Raw genomic sequence first — 23,117 nt, 5'->3', positions numbered from 1 at the left:
TGAAGCAAAGCTGGCTGCTCAGTAAGTCCCAGAAATATACCAGTTCCTATCTCTCTTGTTTAGATATACTTTTATAAAAAGAACCTGATTGTTCGTTCTCTGTGTAATTTTCCTTTTTTTCTCTCACCTTTATTTTTCTATGGATACACCCTTAATTCAGACACTGCTGACCTGGAACATGTACTATCATAAAAGGTTTTTATTTGGCACATTAGCATTTAATCTCTTTTATTTCCAGTTGTCTTTCGTTCAGCCAGTGATGAAATGGCTGAATGATGTTAATCAATGGATCAAAAAGTTTATGTGATCTTCTTTCCCTACAAATGCACTCATAAAAAGAAAATAACACTCAATATTTTCCCATTTGCCTTTGGATATTCTTGAACTGTCTTCCTTCCAACTTCTAAAGTATCAGTCCAGCTGTTTTCTCCCACTAAACAATTCACACACGTTGAAGAGTTTCATAAATATTTTCAGCCACCAGCATGGCTCCTTTGATTCTTAATATGATGGTCTGCTTTCCAAGACTGATATAAAAGTTCACAGTCTCACTGAAAACCTCACCTCATGCTTCAAAGAGAAAGGGGATGCTATTCCTTGAATGTTCTTTTTAAGCACATGAAACAACTCAGATTCTTTATTCAACTGGGACCTACAAATATATTGTGTTTTTCTTTGCAAATTCATAGCAAAATGTATTTACATTCCTAGATGAATCCAATTTATTTCTGTTTTTTGGTTCATTCTATCAAGATTAGAAATTAACCCATTTACAGAATACAGGTTGCAAAGGTCTATATTTAGTCTGGCATATGATTTTAAGCATCCCAGAATTACATATGAAAAATTTTAAAATAGTCTGGCCTACCTAATGATGTCTATGATGACTGCTGTTATTGGCAAAGAAAGTGAAAAGACATACAGGATGTTGTAAGATTTGAACTACTCACTATGCAAAATAAATAAATACTGATGTTACATGATAACCAACATCTAATAGTGACATGTAATTAAAAGTCAGATATTAGCAGAATTTTCTGAACAAGAAAATAATAGAAGGAACAGTTGATATGTTGTATTAAAATGGAATTATTGCATAGTTACCAGATTGGCATTCTCATATAAAGTCAGAAATAGTTTATTTAATAATTCAATGGCTTTGTAGCAAAAGAATTTTCCTAATTTCCATGAAATTCTCATTGCAATGTTAAAATATGCAGGACTGCTTTGAATATTCTATGAAGAGTAGAATAAGCTCATTTTGATTTTCATGTACAAGCCATTTGGACGATGCAACATGTTTAAGGATATTTTTTCCTCCTATTAACATATTTTGAAGGTTGGACTTCGTTAAAACATTTTGGTTTTCAGTCCAGACTTCACCTTGAGAAACTTTACTCTAGTCCCAAAGATCATATTTTTTTTCCAAGTCAAATCATGAATCAACTTTAAGTTATTGTAAACTTGATATAAACAGAAGCAGATTTGAGTCTTAAAAATGTCCTTAAAAATAATTTCAGCTCTGTTAATAAACATATATAAACAACAAAACATATGTGATGTTAGAATGAAATATTCATGAGAAATGCTAACTTACTATCAACAATAGTAACAAGGTCCTAGTTTTCAAGGTAAAACAGCTGCACGACTTTGCTTAAACAAAAGTTATTTAGAGAGTTATAGAAAACCCCTGTTATTCTCCTCTCTATAAATTCACCTATGCCTCAAATCATTAAGTCACAATTAAACTGCCACTATGCAAATTGACTAAAATATGACTTTATACTGTAATTTATTAGTTTCTCTTTCGTATTATGTTAGAACACTGGTAGATGGGACTGAAAGGCTATCAGATATTAGATATTACAATGACACTAACAAGGGCAAATGGATAGATTGACATAGATTTGCTTCAGGTTTCTCTTTTCTTAAATTATTTGGTGTAACATCCAGATAAATCCCAAGTGAGAAATCAATGTTGTTATCCATGGATTCTCAGCTTATGTAGAAGAAAAGTTTCCCATTCTGCTCCCCGTTTTTGTTTTTTGCTGGTAATGTCAAACCCTCCAATAGGCATTAACCCCCTTGGAATCATTAATCCTTTTATATTAGTTCACATGGCTTTAAAAGTCTAGACGGTTCACCAGTGAAATGGCCATATCTGTGCTCTATTGTTTTTCCATCAGGATTATTAATATTATAAGAAAATTGCTCACAAAGGAATTTTCCTCTTTATTGCATTTTAATAAGCTGCTTATGCTAAGGAGGTGTCTGCAATTGTTGTACTCTTAAGAGGGGTACACATATCTATCCAAGGGATAAATAGGTGACAGAGTTTCAGCTGAGTCATTTACATGTCTCTATAAAATATGTATGACCAAATTTACATATCAATGCAAATAGAAAAAGCTAAATGTTCCCTTTGACTCCTATTGAGCGATAAAAGTAGAAAGATAGTAAGGACTGAGAAAGATTATCCCAAAATTCTCATTAAAACTAGATGATACAGGTGAGGAAGCAAAATGCATATAAATTCCAAAAACTAATCTAGGCTTCTGAATTCTAAAGTCATGGAACATTTCTTACAGCAATACTCATTGGAAGGGTTTGGATTCTAGGTCATTATATTGGAAAAATCTGGGTAGAAATTATCTTGATCACTTATGATTTACATGAAATTGGTAGGAGCTGGTTTACTTATTGACTATTCTATCAGATCTAGGCTTTATATTAACTTTTTCTATTGTAGAAGATATCTACTGAATTTTTACCTGCAAAAGATCAAATCTACATCTCTGGAATTGGAGAAAAAGAATTATAGTTTAGGATGGCACATTTTCTTTTGCTAGTACAAAGAATAGTATACTTTTATGCATTATATTTAGCTGGACATTCTGAGAAATGCACATTAGAGTTGCATTTGTCATGATGATTTTGTGATTCATATACACAATATACACAGTAAAATCTAGCAAAAATTCTTTCAAGCCTTTGGCACTCTGAAGCAATTCAAAACAATAGCAGTGTATTTTAGTATGAAAATTCATACATAAAGCGTTTAAACATCCAGCCATCATAATGATTTTACCCAAGAAGAAACTGGGTGGTCTTGTAATATGAGTAAGGATAAATCTGAGCTTTCTCTCTGCAATCCAGTCTAAACTCATCTACATATGAGTTTTATGATAAATAACCCTTGCACAGACTGATTATACCCCATGCAGACTTCTAAACATGTTACATATTTGAAAATTTCAAAATGGCTATTTGTCTTGTCTCCATAGTCTTGAAGAGATCTCTTTTTGTTGGAGTATAATGCTATTCTCTTCCCTTTCAATAAGATGAATCATCTGTGTGGTGGATTTACTGTGATATCCCAAATTCTGATTTTGACTCTTATTCTTAAGACTCTCTTATGACATCCTTTCACTTGTATTTCTGTAAGTCTTTGTAACACTATCCTCATGTACATGCACACATAGCAACACACATACATGATAGAAACAGACAGAAAGAGACTGAGACAGAGAACATTAGGAATGAAAAATAAAACGTATAGTAGTTGTTTCTATATCCCCATGGGGAATGACTAGGCAAACCTTTTTTTTTTTTTGTATTTCAGCCCTTCCTGAGACATTGTATATTTTCCCTTGCAAAATAATTCACTTAATATCAGCATGTTCATAATCTTTCTTTCTTTCTTTCTTTCTTTCTTTCTTTCTTTCTTTCTTTCTTTCTTTCTTTCTCTCTCTCTCTCTGATAGATATAACTTTGATTATATTTCTGATTTGCAAATATTTCTATTTATTAAAAATTTAGTAGCTTTATGTTCACTACAAAAGTAAAAGGAAGTAAAGAGATTTCCACCACACATTTCTGCCATTATCAATTTCTCTATCCAAGGACACATATTTTAATTGATGCCTTTGCATATTAATAAACAATGGATTGATGTCCTTGCAGAACTAAAAAGATTGTGTAACCTTCCTGATTTCAGGGGTTGAGGTCTTTTGGAAATGATTAATGATGAAGACAGATTCCTGTTCTTCATGGATTATGACATTATAAAGCTGCACCCTATAAGGACACAGGTAGACAATACTATCCATGACCCAGAAAACAAGAATCGACCATTGTCTCTTCCAGACTGTATTATAGGATATTAAACTTGTTTATATCTACTCAGTTTATAATAGTTTGTCTAAGTAATTGGGATGGTCAAATTATACACCTGTATATATGCTATATTCATAGGTTACGAATTAGAAAAGGGGTCAGAAAAGGGAAGAATAGAAACTCAGAAAGTCAGAAAATAGAAAGGATATTATAATTATGTCATAGGAAAGGAAAAGGGATCTTGGTTAGGGAAAATAGGTTCTATCTGGAGGAAGAAAAGGAAGGGGTAAAACAATAAGGAGAGAACACATGAAAAGAAAATACAAGGACATGTAAGAATGTGTCATAAAAATTCAGAATATAAAATTTTATATATATTTCAAAAAAGTATAAGTTTGTTGCATCTGAGTCCTTTTGTTTGAAGGATTGAGTTCCTCCTACCTTGAAATAGCAAGACACTTTAAATGATTGACTGAGGCCTATTTATATTTCATAAGAATGTCTAAAGTGTTCAAAACCTACTAACTTAGGTATTAAGCAATTTGAAATCACCTTCACAGATACATGCAATGTGTTTGGGAACCAGGCCTTGGTGTGTTATTCTTGTGGAAGTGACATATGAAATTAACAATTCAAAGTCATCACCCATGTACCCTTCCCTTCCTTGAATTATATTTCATTTCCAAATTCAAGGCTCCTAATGAAACAAGTAAGGAAAATCAATGATGATGATTCTTCCTTTTATAATTGTCCAATTCTCATGGGCATGTCGCTCATATTTATAACCATTTTGCTCACAATACATTCAGTAATCCTTTCTTTTTCACCAAGGACAGCATCTGGCTGCAGTACTTTATCTTGTGGGATGAGCTAAAATGATCTTGAAGGTTCATTCTATTCATATTCTTGACTGAACTCTGTGGATATAGTTTTCAATTGATTTTAGTATCAGTGTAGAATAATACTAAATGGTACGCTAGATGATGCCTGGTGTTACAGACACACTCTGTATTGTGTTATTGTGAAAAAGCAATCTGATTACTCTTCCAGGGATTACTCACTACATCCTCTCCTTCTTTCTTCTCCTTAATCTAGAAGCATGGAGATTCCAATTTGGTCTAGTTGAGGTCTTAATTTTTAACTCAACAGAATTTTTGTAGCTCTTTATGGAAAAATTCATTCATCCTTTAGGAATTGAGGGCTTTTACTAGCCAAATATGACAATGATTCAAAGGATTTTACTAATGTATCTATAGGGTAACAATGAGTGATTTACATTGATTTCTAATATTTGATACCTAGGCCTATGAATACTGGCTAGGAGAGAAATATTAATAAGTCATTACTGCATTAATCATAGTGGTTGAGTGATTAAGTATGCAAATGTCATCCTCAAGAAAAGCTCAACCCAGTTAGCATGGTTAATGTATTTTCTTCAAGTGATTTTTTTTTTTTATAAAGAGAAGTGATTCGGGGAGATAGGGAATACAGTAAGAACAGTAAGAACAGTGTATTCCACAAAGAGGCCTGCAGATACATCATGTTTGCTGTGAAGCAACTTCACAGAAAGGAAGCAATGTTGAAAAGACAGTGTTTTCATTCCATAAGGCATCTTATATGTTTATGATAGTTGCTTTAGCAAAGCCAATGTAGATTTGGGAAGATAAAGTCATATTCAGAGTTACTTCACATTCTAACAAGAACCAACACTTCTGATCATGAACACAATTCAATGTAACAAACTGTTTTATCACCCTGAAGAAAGGTACAATTTTAGTGGGTAAAGTATGATTAGAGTTAGTTTTGGTGTATCAATGTCTGTTTTAGGTAGCACTTACACGTCGGGAAAGACTGGGAATCAGTCCTAGCTCTCTTTTTTGTGACCAACTAACTGGTCTTTGAACACAGCCATTGACACTATCAGTGTTGCGCAGAAAAGATAAAGCAGTTTAGAAGACATAAGAATTTTGATATTGAAAACTATATCCTCATAGAACAGTTTGGGCTTCGTGACCTATTTGGATTTATACCATTTCAATTTGATATGACAGTTCTCTTATGCACATCTAACTTTTACCACTTTGTGGATTAGACAATAACTAGTTCATGAGCAGTTCTGGTCACATGGAAACCTTCTCGCCTGTTATGAAGTAGTCTCAATTGAGTGATATTTGAATGAAAGTTTTCTTTAAAGCTTTTTGTGTTTGTTTGCCCCGATCCTTTCCTGAGAACAGTGGAACTTTGCTTTGACATTCAAGAATTTGTAGTATTATTCACAAAGAAAACTGACCTTTTGTCTTCTACTTATACCTCATGTAAAATCTCTGTTGGGTCCTACCAGAACAGCCTCCTTGGATATTCAAAAATCCAGAATCTTCTACTAGCCATTTTTTTTCTTGCTCAGGAAGTCAGGCTGTGTTCTGTTAAAGCCTTGAATTGAATGTGTGATGCCCTAGCACCTTAAGGAAGATAGTCCGCAATACTCAAAATCTGTGAATTTAAATATTAATTTCACTCAAAGAAAGCCTTCACAAAATGTCCAGAAAAAATTTAACCAAATATAATGATACAATAGTCTGGCCAAGATGACACATGAAACTTATAGGAGACATCCAGAAAACTTGCCTATTTTGCCCCTGCCCCTGCCCCTGCCCCTGCCCCTGCCCCTGCCCCTGCCCCTGCCTCCTACTCTGACTCTGCCCTCTGCCTCAGTGGAAATTTCTGGTTTCTTTGAAGACTCAGTAGTATCATGTGATATTTTTGTGTAAGCTGTCTTATGAGAGGATGCTTTGCTGAAGCAGACACGTGAAAGAATGTTTTGCTTAGGCAAACACTTGAGAGGATGTGTAATGTTTGGAAAGAGTTTAAGTAGAACCCAATAAACAGTGAACAACACTCTTGAGTTGGCTTACCTTGCAATGCTTCAACAGTCTTCACTGAAGACCCTCTTGCATTGGTATGTCTCACAACACTTCGCTGGTCTTCACTGATCTTTGCTTGTCATGACTTCATAGGAAGAAAGGTGCCAAAGAACTTTTTATGCTATCCCAGCTGCTTTTTGCTGCTTCCACAGACTCATGCCAATTTAGTGAAAACTCACTGCTTCTCTGGCTACTGATTTGTGTTTGGTGTTTGCCAATTGAAATTGACGGTTATTATTGATTTATATTTAATGTTTTGGACTAGACTTCTGATATCCCAACAAGAAAGATGGGAATTGTCCTAAAGAACTACTTCTAAACAGGTCCATATCCCTTTGTCTTTCACCCTTGCCTTTGGTCGATGGGCTAGTGCCACATCCACTCCAGTAGTGACCTGTGTGACAGGCTGAAAAGCCTGGACATGGTCCCGAGGTGAAAAGTTCACGGAAACGTAGTCTCCTGGAACCGTGGCATCCTGTAATACTGCATGCTCAAAATATGTTCTTGCTTTAGTCGGTAAACAGATTTGTGTGCTTTCCATTAATACTGCTTTATTATAAATGCCTTTAAGGATTGATTTTTGACATATAGTTAAGTTAGATTCCTCACCAGTCCTAGGCAGTCCTTGAGCCAACCATGGGCTTTGAATTCAGTAAGAATGTTGTCTATTTAGTGGCATTAAGATTTTCCTCTAGTATTGTAAGAGAGATGGTGAAAGAAATCAGGCAGTACTATCTACTATATAGAGTTAGACATCTCAGGGCAAGCTACTCTGATATGCAGGAATTTACCACTGTCTAGGAAAAAGGAAGGTTGTGGTCTAAGGAGTAATGAGAGTAGATACTTAGAACTATAGATAGCTGAGTTACACCCATACACAGGAATTTACAATGGCCTAGAGGGAAGGTGGACTATACAGTAGACTAGAATTGGAACTATGACAAGGGCACAAAGCCCTTGCCCCTGACTTCTAAGATTAAGCTGACCTTAGGTGGGGCTGCTTTTGAACCAAGTTATTAACATTGAATTTTATCCCAGTTGGTTCCTGCCAGTCCTTTGTAGACATTCCTCTCTTCTGTGTAAAAGTCACTTATAAGACTGGTGCTGGCTTTGAGACAAAATACATTCAGATCCACAATCCCTTGTTTCATGTCTGTTTGTCACCCCTTTTGATCACCAACTCAATTGCCCACCTGTTCGGAACCCTGAGTTCTCCCTCAGATTGAGGAAGGCCCAACTGAGACCAGTCCACAGCAGGCTAAAAACGAGGTTGAAGCTTTTAAGGAACATTATTAAGGTAGGTTTTGAAAAAAAATCTAAGCACACATTTGCCTCTTCTTCTACTCCCTCCTCTCTTCTCCTCTTCTCACTCTCTCCTCTGTCTCTCTGTCTCTCTGTCTCTGTCTCTCTGTCTCTGTCTCTGTCTCTGTCTGTCTCTCTCTCTCTCTCTCTGTCTCTGTCTCTGTCTCTCTGTCCCCCTCTCTCATACTCTCTTTCTCACTCTTTATATATATATATATAATATATAATATATATATATTAATATATAATATATATGTGTGTGTGTGTGTGTCTATTTCTCTGCAATGCATATGTCTACAATATTTATGAATACATCTTTGAGTTTACTTGTATATAAGCATGGGTATAAACATCAGCAATTAATTTTAAGCAACTTTTATTTCTCTGGGTATTTTAAAGTAGAGTCTGAGTGAACCAGAACTTCCTGCAGTTGACAGGACTAGCTGGCCAGTGATTATCCAAGTCTGCCTGTTTCCTTTTCTACAGTATTAAAACTATAGATGTGAAAAACCATGACTAGCAGTATAAATATATAATGATGATGATGCAGACTCATGTCCTCATGTTTTTGTTCCTAGGACATTAATGAGGCATTTCATAAGTCCCACAGAATATTCTCTTATAATGTAAACACATTAGCAATCAAGATGACAGAGTATAAGCATATATCTGGAAAGGAAGAGTATTTTTGAAAGAGTTGACAAATTAATAGTATCTAATAGAGGAGTAAAAATTATGTTTTGAATATCAAAGTTTTATGCAAATATAGTTGAAATTCATTTTGTAATCAGAATTTTTTACTCAAGTGTTCAATCATTATTGGAATTAAGACACGGAAGCAGAGGTAACCAAAATTTAAAATAAAATTTGATTATTTCTTCCACCAGAATGAAGAATTAAAGAATTTTTAAAGGTCTTGATAGCAAACATGATCATTCAGTGAAATTTATCTCATTAGTTTGTTTAGAAAAAATGATACTTACAGGCACAATTACTTAAATTCTTACTATTAATGACTTACTAGAAATTTCTTAGCTTTATTTCAGTAATAATGTACTTGAAAACTCTGTAAACAATTGAAACTTGGTATTTGTATGTTTGTCCACCCCTTTCTTTACTGAACACTAGATTTACTTTTGTAAATTTTCTTCTGTGCTTTGCTGTATGAAACAATACATTTTACTTATATACACTTTAATTTTATTCTCAATAATCATGAAATGCAGTGGTTCATTTTAAAGAACTGTAAAATTGGCTCTAAAAAGAGCACTGAAAGTAGTAACAATCGGAAATTTGTGAAGAACTTCATTCAGTAAACTACACAGCCATGCTATGTGCTCTAACAATGTTCCAGAGAGCTAAAGCGGACTTTACTCTTGATCCATATGTGTACTTGATGTTCTGACACTTGGTTTAGTAGAGTCTAATTTGCTTTATATTATTTTGCTTCATTTTTCCCTGAAATGATTTATGAAATACAAAGTCTATACAAATACAGCAGTTGTAATTAAACAATTTCAATGTTTCTAGAGCTTTATTATATTCTATAAAACATTTTAGTCTCTTTTAATTGTATGGATTTATAGAGAATGTCACTAACCTGCTGTAAATTTTTACATTGTTGGAAAATATGATACAGTGTTTCTTCATAAAATCAAATGTTGCTGCTTTAGTTAGTTAGGTGGTTGGTTGTTTTGGGCATAGACTCTCTTTACAGTTCTGGTTGCACTGAAGCTTGTTACTTAGACCACGCTGGCCCTGAAATCATAGAGCGTCTCCTATCTCTGTTTTTCAAGTGCTGGGATTAAAGCTGTGTACCACCAAGTCTGGTAATTTTTTTTAAATAACATACTCAAATATAGAACATATTGGGGAAAATCAAATGGCTTCCTTCTTACATTTTCTCAGAAACATTAGATCCAAATATCATTAAAATATTTTCTATTATTCATATTTTCATAGCAGCATTATTTATAATAGCCAGAAGATGGAAAGAACCCAAATGCCCCTCAACAGAGGAATGGATGCAGAAAATGTGGTACATTTACACAATGGAGTACTACTCAGTTATTAAAAACAATGAATTTATGAAATTCTTGGACAAATGGATGTATCTGGAGGATATTAACCTTAGTGAGGTAACCAAATCACAAAAGAAGTCATTAGATATGCACTCACTGATAAGTGGATATTAGCCCAGAAACATAGAACATTTAAGATACAATTTGCAAAACACAAGAAAATCAAGAAGAGGGAAGACCAATGGGTAGATATTTCATTCCTCCTTAGATTAGGGAACAAAATACCCATGAAAGGTATTCATGGGTATTTATGAGAATAAAATTAAATTACAGAAACAAAGTCTGGAGCTAAGACAAAAGGATGGACTATCCAGAGATTACCCCACCCATGGATCCATCCCATAATCAGCCACCAATACCAGACACTATTGCATATGCCAGCAAGATTTTGATGAAGGGTCCCTGGTATAGTTGTCTCGTGTGAGGTTATGCCAGTGCCTTACAAATACAGAAGTGTATGCTCACAGTCATCTATAAGATGGAACACAGGGCCCTCAATGGAGAATCTAGAGAAAGCACCCAAGGAGCTAAAGGGGTCTGCAACCCTATAGGTGGAGCAACAATATGAACTAACCAGTACCCCCAGAGCTCGTGTCTCTAGCTGCATATGTAGCAGAAGATGGCCTAATCGGCCATCACTGGGAAGAGATGCCCCTTGGTATTGCAAACTTTATATGCCCCAGTACAGGGGAAAGCCAGGGCCAAGAAGTGGGAGTGGGTGAGTAGGGGAACAGGGCAGAGGGAGGGTATAGGGAACTTTTGGGATAGCATTTGAAATGTATATAATGAAAATATCTAATAAAAAATACTCATAAAAAATCTTTTCATCTGTTTGTTTTGTTTTGTTTTCTGAACACAATTCTCTGATTGGTGTACTCCCCACTGTTGCTATGAAGAAACACTGTATTGTGCATGAAGAATTGATGCTCTTAAAGGTTGTACCAAAGCCTTTGTCTACCTAGAAAGAGTTCCTTCACTTATTTCAGCTTAAAAGCAAGAGAGTAAAAGAGTCTAGGAGAAGAGAAATACTGTCTTCTAGTGAAATAAGCAAATGTAGTTTAATGACTTGGGTGCTGACTACATAGAATTTAAACAGTGCTGTCTTTCCAATAACTGGTGTTCTTGAAGCATAAACTCATGTTATCTTCAAAACTGTCATCAGATAGTAATGATTCAGAAATATGAAGTAATAAAATGATAGTTATTGGAACTTGAACTTGAAGATGATAAGAAAAAAGATCAGATGGGTAGGAAGTTAGATTAGTGATTTAAAATACCTGTTTCTCTCTAAGAGTGCTCAAGTCCAGTCCTCCACTACTACCATATACACACACACACACACACACACACACACACACACACACACACACACATACACACACACACACGAATGCACACATGCACTCACACATGCACATAGCTCTCTAAACCCAGTAGTTCTGGAGTATCTGATGCTTACTTCTAGTCTCCACGGGCTCTGCCAGCATTTGTTGCATATACAGGAGGACTTACAAATGTACACATTTAAATGGCAATAGTTCCCTCCTATTACTTTTGTGTTTAGGGAAACTGGATCCTACTAAGAGACATAGACTACTCCATTTGAGCAGGAGAAGAGTTCAGATTTTATGTATTAGAGTGATGTTTATAATTGTTTTTCCTCATAAAACTTTTTTTCTTATTATTTTATTTATTTACACTCCAGCTGTTGCTTGCTGGTCCCACCCACTCCTACCACAGTTTCTCATCCCACTCCTCTGCCCCACCTCTCTCCTAGAACATGTTCCTCCCTCACTAGGCCTGCCCCCATCACTGGGGCCTTTTCTCCTGTCCCACTGAGGGCAGACCAGGCTGTCCACTGCAACATATGTGTTGGGGGCCTCAGACCAGCTAGTGTATGCTACCTGGTTGGTGGCTCAGTGTCTGAGAGATCTCAGGGGTCCAGATTAGTTGAGACTGTCTGTCTTCTTATGAAATTGCCCTCCCCTTCAACTTCTTTCATCCTTCCTCTAGTTCAACCATAGGGGTCCCTGACATCAGTCCAATGGTTGGGTGTAAGTATCTGTGTCTGTATCAGTCAGATGCAGTTTGGGCTTCTCAGAGGACAGCCATGCTAGACTCCTGTCTGTAAGCACACCATAGAATCAGTAATAGTGTCAGGCCTTGGAGCCTTCCCTTGACATGGATCTAAAGTTGGACTGGTCACTGGACTGCCTTTCCCTCAGTCTCTTCTCCATTTTTGTCCCTGCAGTTATTTTAGACAGGAACTACTCTGGGTCAGAAATTTTGACTGTGGCTTGGCAACCCCATCCCTCTACCTGATGCCTCGTCTTTCTCCTGGAGGTGGACTCTACAAATACCCTCTCCCAACTGTTGTGCATTTCATCTAAGTTCCCTCCCATTGACTCCTGAGAGTCTTTCACCTCTCAGGTCTCTGATACTTTCTAGAAAGACCTCCCACCCCCACCCCCAGGGTGAATATTTCTATTCATTCTGTTGGCCCTCTGGTCTTCTCTCCTGTCCCCCTACCATACCTAATCCCCTTTCCCCTCCCTCTTCCCTCTCCCACCCAGATCCTTCCCTCCCTGTGTCTCCCATGACCACTTTCTTTCCTCTTCCAAGTGGAATTAAAGTATCCTCACTTAGGCCTTTCTGCTTGTTAAACTTCTAAAGTTCTATGGATTTTATGCTAGTTATTCTGTGCTTTTTGGCTAGTATTCACTTATTAGTGAATACATATTGTGTAAGTCCTTTTAGGTCTGGGTACCGTCACTCAGGATGAAATTTTCTAGTTCCATTCCTTTGCCTGCAAAATTCATGATGTCCTCATTCTTAATAGCTGAATAGTATTCCATTGTGTAAATGAACCACATTTTTTCTATCCATTCTTCATTTGAGGAACATCTGGGTTGCTTCCAGTTTCTGGCTATCACAAATAAGGTCACTGTGAACATAGTGGAACACATGCCCCTGTGGTTTGGTGGGACATCTTTTGGGTATATGCCCAAGAGTGATATAGCTGGGTCTTCAAAAAAGCCAAATGACCCATTTAAAAAATGGGGTACCAGCTAACCAGAGAGTTCACAGAAGAGGAATCTAGAATGGACAAGAAGCACTTAAAAAAATTCAAAAATGGTCAAAATGTTCAGCAGGGGAATGCAAGCTAAAATAATTGTGAGATTCTACCTCACAACAATCAGAATGGCTTAGATCAAAAGTTCAAGTAATAGCAGATGCTGGCAAGGATGTGGAGAAAAAGGAACACTCCTCCATTGCTGGTGGGATTACAAACCATCTTGGAAATCTGTCTGGCAGTTCTTCAGTAAATTGGAAATAAATCTGTATGAAGACCCAGCTAAATGTTTGGTACTCAGCAAACATTTGTAAATGTTTTCTATTAAAGTAAGACAGGCTTGTAGACTTTTAAAAATAAGTATGAAAGGATTCTAATGACACTCGATGCCTTCTCTAGAGTTGGCTGTTAGCTTTTCTCATGTGCCCCTCTCCAATTTGGATGAAATGCTGAGCTCTCTACCTTGTGCAGGTGCTATGCAGATAAGTAGAGCATTGTGAGATCATGTGTGTAAAGGCTTTATTACTTATGCTTAGAAGGCAACTGCGGTGCACATCTGCCTATCCTTTGGCTCTTACATTCTTTACACCTTCTCTTGAATTACTACAAATCCACAGTTAGACATTTTTATGATGGCATTTTTTATGACCTTTCATGTCACACTGTGACACATACAGATTTCCTTGTGGCCACCCTATATAAAATTATTTTAACATATTGAGTCGGTAATTAGAAAGCCTTCTCTATAAAAATGGTTCACTAGTAATCAAGGAATGCATCATAAATATTTTGATATATTTGTTGCTTTATCCTTGCAATTGTTTAATTACATGAGTGAAGTTCCATCTTTTTGCATATGTATAGTGATCTTCAAGGAGAAAACTTCCCGATACTCCTTCTTTTCTTCATTTTACTCCAATCTCCCTCCCACTGGTTCTACTCCAGGTACAGCCTTATCTGCTAAAAACACTAGAACACTTATATTTCTCTGCTGCCTCTTACTTCTTGCTTTATAAGACATTTTCTTAATTGATTCCCTCCTTAATTAGCAGGTACACATTTGCCACAGGTTTCTGGTCTTGTGTTTCTTGTATTACAGACAGGTCATTTGAGCATGTCACTCATAAGATTTTCTGGTAGGCATTTCAATAATTCGTTGAATACATATAAAAATTATAAAGCAATATTGAAGATGTGAAACTGCACATCTAAATTATGAGTACATTTTACACAACAAAAACTCATTCCAGTTTTAAATGAATTGTGTGTCATGTTTCTGAATTGCCATGTAAATATTACACTGTTATATACAGAGTGCATGAGCAAGGTCATGCTAATTGGCATATCTTTCTGACATTTAGTAATTATTGTAATCTTTGAAAATCCCCCCCTTTTTTTCCACCAGCAGAGATAACTTAAGAACTTGCATTGCTGTTTCAATCACCCCGAGTCTGTGAGTTTGTTTCCAAGTATCCTGTCTGCTCTCATGATTGCTGTAACTCTAGTTCTAAGGGATCCTGGCCTTTCTTTTGGTCTCCAGGGGCATATACTCTCATCAGCAAGTACTCAGAAACACACTCCCATACATAATCATGGAGAATAAAATCAAAGTGTAAGAATACTGTCTTCTAGCCATTTTGGGATATGAATTTTTTATTTTTAATGTTACACAAATACATTTAAAATAATGTTTATTAAAAACATCCTTATAACAGCCATTCATTCAGTAAACAAAAGACCCTTTATATCATGTTATACCATTTTATAAATGGGAATAAACCAATAATAAAATTTAAATATTTTGTTGCATCTTGTTCAATATTTCTCAAGGTCATGCAGAAAGTAGATGTATTGTATTCTATTAGTGATGTTCTTTGGTCAGAGAATCTTCTCTGTGGAGTCGGTGGCGACTATTACTGCAAAAGCTCCTAATAGGTCAAAGTACCACAGAAGATGATGGTGTAGTGATTAGCCTCAATGAAACAGCAGTCTTACCCACTCTAAAGTTCAGGAAATGTAGCATAAGAAGGGGTAGGAAGAATGTTAGAAGCAGAGGATTGAGTAAAGTGTCCTGAGTTACTCTTTTCTGGTTCTGATGGAGCTGTTGTAGAGATAAACTCAGCAGCTGTGATTATCTGCAATGGTTTGAACACGATTGAGATCATAAAATCCCTGTCATGAATGGGAAGGGGGGGAGTTTCATGAGCCCTCATTCCATCCCAGGCAGCAATGTCCATCTGATGCCTGCTGGAGCAAGAGAGTCACTGTATTAAGCAATATAGCTGCTGAGAAGTTGCTCATGTTTCAGTAAACAGCCATCAAGTAAGCCACACTAGTTAAATTCATTGCGTTACAAACTATGTAACTAACCAGTTAACTAACTAACTAAGTAAATGAACAGATAAAAGCGTAATGAAAGACTATATAGGCAGAGGAAGGGACCAGCTGAAGTGTCAGGACAAAAGGAAGATACATTAAGCAGTTACAGCGATCCAAAAGCATTATATACACTCACATAGGTGTTATAATGAAGCCCGCTATTTTAATTAATATGTGATGATGAAATTTGCCATGTATATGTAAAAATATAGTTTTTCATTAATATAAATCTAGAATATGTATTGAAAGATGACAGGAAATAGGAGTAAATTTTTAAAAGCAAGATACAGAGTGATATCATTTCTTCTGATGGGCATGCTCTCCCTTTTAATTAGGGCAGGCATCTTGAAATAAGCCCTATCATTCTCCATTGACCTGGGTGGAAAATTTTCTGACCTCTCTGAAAGGCAATATGCATAAAAATTAAAAATGTGCATAGACTTTGACCTAGTAATTTCACCTCTAATGATTTATGCAGTAAAAATAATTGAGGAAACACAAAGATGAAAAAAAAAAACATTTTCACAGTATTATTTATGGCATTAAAATGGCAACATCGACTGAAAAGTCAATTGGCAATAACTTCTTAAATATAAGGGTCAACATAGCACAAATATTCATCCCATGTATTCATTATAAAACTTATACAACTTTATAATTCCTTATGATCAGATGCAATTGTTACCAAGATTTGCTCATACAATACCGCTATTATGCTCATCAGTCCAATTATAAATATAAAGTTTTATGTGTGTTTGGTCCCATGTTTGAGGACATGCTCAAAGCATATTAGATGAAATTGTAAGATATTGTGTAAAGTAACATTTAAATAGGTTTTTTTGTTCTTGTTTGGAAGTTTATGGGTATACAGTCCTTAAATTTTATATTTCTATATTATATATTATTATGAATATGTGGTATATTTTTATAAGAAAAAAGCATATTATTTCTTACTTTTCTTATTTCAAATACACACATAACATAGACTGTATTGAGATGTGTCTATTCATATTTGATAATAAAAATGAGAAAAACATATTTTTTAGCATATCTGTGACAGGCTCCAAAGTAACCCAGAAAGGATGTCTCAGACATTTTATCCCAAAATGTGGGAGGTTGAGATAGGAGGCTTCCCATGAATGCAAAATCAACTTACCTGTTCATTTTTTTTCTCTTTTTTCTTCCTTCCTTTCTTCCTTCCTTCCTTCCTTCCTTCCTTCCTTCCTTCCTTCCTTCCTTCCTTCCTTCCTTCCTTCCTTCCTTCCTTTCTTTCATTCTTTATTAAGACACACTCTGAAAATAGCAAAGCAAAACGAAAAACAAATTTAATATTTATTATGACTATTATTACCTCTCAAACTTAAAAGCAGTCCACTCTACCTAAATTATCAATAATAAGATATTTCCTTTCAGCAATACATCTCATGATCTATGAATGCTGACAAAATTCTAATTTATTAATATTTCCTTTGCTAAAATACAGAAGTAAGTAAATTAATATGCAATCTTTCTATAAAAGGTTGAAAAGTAATAAAAATGGAGTTTTTAAATATATAAACAGTAGCCAATACAAAAGTCAATTTGAATAGAAAAATCCCATAGGACAACATTACAAAATTAATTTATACTAATATTATTAATAAATATTGCATAAGTTTTCTGTGTAGCAGTCACAACAAAATGTCATCAGTTCCGCAAATAATCATCATTCACAAAATGTCATGTTTCTAATTTATATTAGATTTATCGAGCTCTGAACCTTCAGTAATATTTCATTAAACTGTTCTCCAGCATCTTTCATGTTATTTAGAACATGGACAGAATCCTGTCAAACAAAAGAATAAAACTGAACTTTAAGCAAACACAAGAAGTGAGAAAACTTTAACTCTCTGGAATGCTGTTCTTACTGCTCAGGCAAAACCTGGAGTGATTCTAATTAGTAAATACACATGCTTCCAAGTGTGCATTTTAATAGCATATTGAGAACCAGGGGTCAGCCCTATTTACATAAAAATGGGAAGTGAGTTAAGATTGGAAAAAAAGAAAGATGTTAATGCATACTGCAAATGTTAATAAGAAAGGCTCCAGGAACAAAAGTCATTAACCACATGCACTGAGTTCTTCTCATTACTCATCCTATACTCTGTAAAGTTTGACTCCAATTGTTAAAATTTCAGATGCTGTGGTGTGTTTACAGACAGGAGCCTAGCATGGCTGCCCTTGGAGAGGCTCAACATGCAACAGAAAGAGTCAGATGCAGATACTTACACTCAACCAATGGACTGAAGCTCAGGACTCCTGTGGTTGAATTAGGAAAAAGCTGGAAGAAGCTGAGGAGGAAGGCGGCCCCATAGAAAGACCAGCAGTGTCAACTAACCTTGACCACTGAGATCTCTCAGACACTGAGCCACTAATGAGGCAGCATACATGAGCTGGTCTGAGGCCCCCAACATATTTACAGCAGACAACTGCCAGGCCTGGCCTCAGTGAGAGAAGACAAACCTAACCTTGGAGAGACTTGAAGTCCCAGGGAGTGGGGAGTTTGGTGGGGTGGGAGTGGGGACGGGGTGAGGGCATCCACTTGGAGATGGGGGAGGAGGAAAGGGATGAGGAACAGTCAGAGGCCACACTGAGAGGGTGATAACGACTGGAGTGTATATAAAAAGAAGATTAAAGAATAAAAATATTAGAAGCGATCAGGGTCTTGAAGCATCAGAAAGTAATGCCACTCAAGTTGGACAATGTTTATTATGGGAAAGATGAAGTTAGGGCAAGAGGAATCCGCTGTGCCTAGAGCCTGGAACCTAGAATTCATGTATAATATACATTCACAGTCATAGATCGGCTATATTAAATAATATTCTGTAGTAAAAGCTGTACATGTATCAGGAATAAACTGGGAGCGTTTAATGAAGGGATCAGTACTTAGAAGTACTGGGAGCTTTGCATCCAATTTTAAAGCTTAAAGAACAGTTTAATCAGGTAGAATGCTTCCATAATCACAATTTTTATATTCCTGACAATTCACTGACTTTTTATCTCCTAACTTAGAAACTCTAGTCTGGAAAATTAAAATGCAGAGATAGTTAAGATCAGGTTTAAATGAACTGCTTTTATCTTTTTCCCCCCCTTGTGTCAGTGTGGTTATCTTTTCTGGTGATAGTTTTATAACTTCACTTTCCCTAAAAATATCATGACATAACTCAGATGACTTGATAAGTTAAACTGACCACATACATATGAATTGAATTTATGGAGATTCTGGTAATTTGAAAGGTAATATACTTGATATTCACTAATTTTTTTTACTCTAGCAGCAATTCTGTTCAAACTGATGAATTTAGCACATTATTAAGAGATGGTACACCTGTGATATAATTATCAGTAGGACTTCCCCTAGTGCCTTGAGGACATTATCTCCTCACAGTACACAAATTGGGACATGTATTATGTAACTACTGAGACCAAGCTCTTAAGAACTTTGCATTTTTCAGTGAGCCTTCATAATTTCATCATGAGTTCAACAGCATTACTATCTCTATTGCACAGATAGGCCTGAAACCTAGAAAGACCTATCTAACTCCTCAGTGTCACATCTTAGACTTGATTCACGGTCAGGGAATACTGCAAACATATGCACTTTTCCTCATACTTTTAGATATAAGCGTATTCTTCTTTTGATTTTTATATTATTATTTTAATTGGAATAGCATCATATTATTTTCCCCTCCACTTTCTCCTTCATCTGCTTACAGATACCATATTTAGGCACCACTATGTGCTCCCTTTCAAATTGATAACCTCTTTCTCTTTTAATATATATGTATGTATCTTTAAAAATTGAACTTGGACAGTAAATTACACAAAATAATATTTGGATCTGTAATGTATTATCACATAGTAACATTTGGTACAATTGTTCATATGAATTTTTACTGAATATTTTATTTATTTACATTTCAAACATTATCCCCTTTCCCATTTACACCCCTAGAACCACCCAAATCCATCACCCCTCTTGCTCCTATGAGGGTGTGCCCACACGAATCCACCCTCTCCTGGATCCCTGCCCTTGCATTCCCTTACACTGGAGCATTGAGCCTTCACAGGACCAAGGGCCTCTTCTCCCATTGATGCCCAAAAAGACCCTCTTCTGCTACATATATGTCTGGAGCCATGGGTCCCTCCATGTGTACTTTTTGGTTGGTGGTTTAGTCCCTGGAAGCTCGGGGTGGGGGGAGGGAGTCTGGTTGGTTGATATTGTTGTTCTTCTTATGGGGTTGCCATCCCCTTCAGCTCCTACAGTCCTTTCTCTAACTCTTCCAATGGAGACCCCATGATCAGTTGCGGTTGGTTACTAGTATCTGCCTCTGTATATGTCAGGCTCTAGCAGAGCCTTTCAAGAGCTATATCAGTTTCCTTTCAGCATGTGCATCTTGGTATCCACAATAGTGTCTGTGTTTGGTGACTGTATATGGTGGCATAGATCCCCGGGGGAGTGAGGTGAGTCTCTGGATAGCCTTTCCTTCAGTCTCTGCTCTACCCTTTATCTCTGTATTTCCTACCTTAAGTATCCCCCCCCCCCATCTAATAAGGATTGACACATCCACACTTTGGTCTTCCTTCTTCTTGAGCTTCATGTGGTGTGTGAATTGTATCTTGGGTATTCTGAGCTTTTGGGCTAATATCCACTTATCAATGAGTGCATACCATGTGTGTTCTTTTGTGATTGGGTTACCACACTCAGGATGATATTTTCTTATTCTATACATTTGCCTGTGAATTTCATAAAGTCGTTGTTTTTAATAGCTGAGTAGTACTCCACTGTGTAAATGTACTACACTTTCTGTATCCATTCCTCTGTTCAAGGACATCTAAGTTCTTTCTAGCTTTTGTCTATTATAAATAAGACTGCAATGAACATAGTGAAGCATGTGTCCTTGTTATATATATGTTGGAGCATGCCCAGGTAAATGCTCAGGAATGGTATAGCTGGGTCCTCATGTAGTACTATGTCCAATTTTTTTTAGGAACCGACAGACTGATTTCCAAAGTGGTTGTACCAGGTTGCCATCCTGCCAAAAATGGAAGAGTGTTCCTCTCTCTCTAACATATGCTGTCACCTGAGTTTTTGATCTTAGGTATTCTGACTGGTTTGAGGTGGAATCTCAGGGTTGTTTTGATTTGCATTTCACTGATAAGTAAGGATGTTGAATGTTTCTTCAGGTGATTCTCAGCCATTTATGCTTCCACAGATGAGAAATCTTTTTTTTTTTCTCTTCTTTTATTTTTTATTAGATATTTTCTTTATTTACATTTCAAATTCTAACCCCGAAAGTTCCCTATACCCCCCCTGCCCTGCTCTCCATCCCACCTACTCCCACTTCTTGGCCCTGGAGTTCCTCTGTACTGGGGCATATAAAGTTTGCAAGAACTAGGGGCCTCTTGCCAATGATGGCTGACTAGGTCATCTTCTGCTACATATGCAGTTAGAGACATGAGCTCTGGGGTACTGGTTAGTTCATATTGTTGTTCCATCTATAGGGTTGCAGACCCCTTCAGCTCTTTGGGTACTTTCTCTAGCTCCTCCATTGGGGGCCCTGTGTTCCATCCAATAGATGATTATGAGCATCCACTTCTGTATTTGCTAGGCACTGGCATAGCCTCATTCGAGACAGCTATATCAGGGTCCTTTCAGCAAAATCTTGCTGGCATATGCAATAGTGTCTGGGTTTGGTGGCTGATTATGGGATGCATTCCCGTGTGGGGTAGTCTATGGATGGTCCATCCTTTTGTCTTAGCTCCAAACTTTGTCTCTGTAACTCCTTCCATGGGTGTTTTGTTCCCTATCCTAAGGAGGAATGAAGAATCCACATTTTGGTCTTCGTTCTTCTTGGTTTTCTTGTGTTTTGCAAATTGTATCTTGGGTATTTTAAGTTTCTGGCTAATATCCACTCATCAGTGAGTGCATATCAAGTGACTTCTTTTGTGATTGGGTTACCTCACTAAGGATGATATTCTCCAGATACATCCATTTGTCCAAGATGCTGAAAAAGCATTCGACAAAATCCAACACACATTCATGATAAAAGTCTTGGAAAGATCAGAGAAATCTCTCTTTAGCTCTGTACTCCATTTTAAATAGGGTTATTTAATTGTCTGGAGTCTAATTTCTTGAGTTCTTTGTATATGTTTGATATAAGCCCTCTATCAGATGTAAAGTTTGTAAAGATCTTTTCCCAATTTGTTGGTTGCCCTGCTGTCCTATTGACAGTGTCCTTTACCTACAGAAGCTTTACATTTTTCTGAGGCCCCATTTGTCAATTCTTGATTTTAGAGCCTAAGCCATTGGTGTTCTGTTCAGGAACATTTCTCCTGTCCCCATATAATAGAGGCTCTTCCTCATGTTCTTCCCTATTAGTTTCAGTGTATCTGGTTTTATGCGGAGGTCCTTGATTCTCTTGGACTTGAGCTGTGTACAAGGAAATAATGATGGCTTAACTTGCATTCTTCTACATTAAGATCGCCATTAAGCCAGCACCATTTGTTGAAAATCCTGTCTTTTTTTTTTTCACTAGATGCTTTTAGCTCTTTTGTCAAATATCATGTGACCAGAGGTGTGTGGGTTCATTTCTGTGTCTTCAATTCTATTCCATTGATCTACCTGCCTGTCACTGTACCGGTAGCATGCAGTTTGTATCACAATTGCTCTGTAGTACAGCTTGAGGTCAGGTATGGTGATTTTCCCAGAAGTTATTTTATTTCTGAGAATAGTTTTCACTATCTTTGGTTTTATTTGTTATACCAAATGAATTTTCAAATTGCTCTTGCTAACTCTATGAAGAATTGATTCAGAATTTTGATGGGGATTTCATTGAATCTCTAGATTGCTTTCAGCAGCATGGCCATTTTTACTATAATAATCCTGCCAATCCATGAGGATGGGAGACCTTTCCATCTTTTGCTATCTTCTTCGTTTTCTTTCCTCAGAGTCTTGAAGTTCTTGTCATACAGATCTTTCACTTTCTTGATTAGAGTCACACCAAGGTATTTTGTATTATTTGTGACTACTATGAAAACTGTCATTTCCATAATTTCTATCTTAGCCTGTTTATCCTTTGAGTAGAGGAAGGCTACTGATTGGTTTTAGTTAATTTTATATCCAGCCACTTTGCTGAAGTTGTGTTTCAGTATTAGAAGATCTCTGGCAGAAGTTATGGGTCACTTAAGTGTACTATCATACAA

The sequence above is a fragment of the Mus caroli genome, unplaced genomic scaffold (assembly GCF_978045245.1).
Source record: "Mus caroli unplaced genomic scaffold, Mus_caroli_1 scaffold_4, whole genome shotgun sequence".
Classification (NCBI taxonomy): Eukaryota; Metazoa; Chordata; class Mammalia; order Rodentia; family Muridae; genus Mus; species Mus caroli.
This window is presented reverse-complemented; position numbering follows the sequence as displayed.